Source organism: Bison bison, unplaced genomic scaffold (assembly GCF_000754665.1).
Source record: "Bison bison bison isolate TAMUID 2011002044 unplaced genomic scaffold, Bison_UMD1.0 scf7180017852160, whole genome shotgun sequence".
Lineage (NCBI taxonomy): Eukaryota > Metazoa > Chordata > Mammalia > Artiodactyla > Bovidae > Bison > Bison bison.
Window position 1 is genome coordinate 24,642 of NW_011482733.1, and position 1,334 is coordinate 25,975.

At 32.0% G+C, this 1,334-nt stretch overlaps 1 protein-coding gene across 1 annotated transcript in view; it reads right to left on the reverse strand.

Moving 5' to 3' along the window:
• The window catches only part of LOC104997592 (connector enhancer of kinase suppressor of ras 2-like), a gene marked incomplete at its 5' end in the record, with an annotated part of 32,605 nt that overhangs the window by 10,921 nt on the left and 20,350 nt on the right, over positions 1-1,334 (reverse strand). The gene's annotated exons all lie outside the window — the stretch shown is intronic.

Genomic DNA, 1,334 nt, shown 5'->3' on the forward strand with positions numbered 1-1,334 from the left:
ATATTACTTATCATTCTTTTACATTATTGAATATTTGTTAATTTGCTTTAAGACATACTGGTTATGCAGTTATTTGAAATCCTAGAAGTATTCTTTAAAGAAACACATTAAAAACATCTATTATTCCAAGGTTTAAAAAAATATATTTCACATTTAAAAGAGACAACCATTTATTCCAACTCTAATGGATTAGAAATTTATGCTACATAAATTATATAAATGTGTTATATAAATACAGTGGGTCAAAATTTATCCTGGATTGCAAGCAAGATTTAGCCAATGGTCTGAACATGATCTAGTTTCTTCCTAGGCACCTAAATGAAACGGAATGGTTGCCTGTACCTATTCACCATGTTTTTGCCTGGGAGATAATGCTCAAGCTGTAAAGAATGAGCACTTTCATCCAAATTAGCACAGATCCCAGAGACTATGATGAAAGAGGTACTCTGGACCACAGCCACTGAAGGATAATGGGAGACTTTAGTTTATATGACGGACCATTCATTTAAACTACAGCTTCTACTCTAGCTAAACTGAGCGAAGTTTAAGAGAAAGAGGACACAAAGGAAGCAAGACATTATAATGCCTAAAACCTCACGGTCTCAGATAGGAATCAAAATGATCATTATGATACTTGCCTAACATGAATAACAGGCTGTCAATTTTTTAAAAAATCACTTTAATGTGGATCAGCTACAGCAATGATATTGGTAAAATGTCTCCCATTATATATAAGTGGAGATTATTACATCCCCAAAGGTACACTGATTCTGATTCTTCTGATGGCTAAGAAGTGTCCCTACAGCCATTTCTATGAGCCAAGATCAAAGCAAAGTTAGTTCAAATTCAAGTATTCATTTTGCTTGCCAAAAAAATAAGTGAGCAGATTTTTGAATACCAGGTCTGGAGGGAAAAAATATACTGTTTACACAAAGAGTTTATGAACAACTTATTAATGATAACCACATTTTATCATTTATTTTAATTATTTAGATAATTGCTAATGATACTAAAGCAGTCAATATTACTGTAACCTTCTTTCAGCCTATCTACTCTAGACAACGAATTACACATTGATTTCTATGTACCAATTTCTCTTCATTTTATTCTATGACATAATCATGTCACTAGTTGAAAATTCTTAGGGCTTGACTGGGTTTTCCAGTGTAACATTTAGTGTAATTCGATTCATCCTACTCTTTCACAATTTCTCTATGCTCTTTTTGAGTACACAATTCCAAAAAACAGAATTGTTTCTCCATGAAAAAGTGAAATTGATTTTTGATGACAAAGTAATTATTTGGTTAGATTTAAATTTTGTATGCATGCTCAGT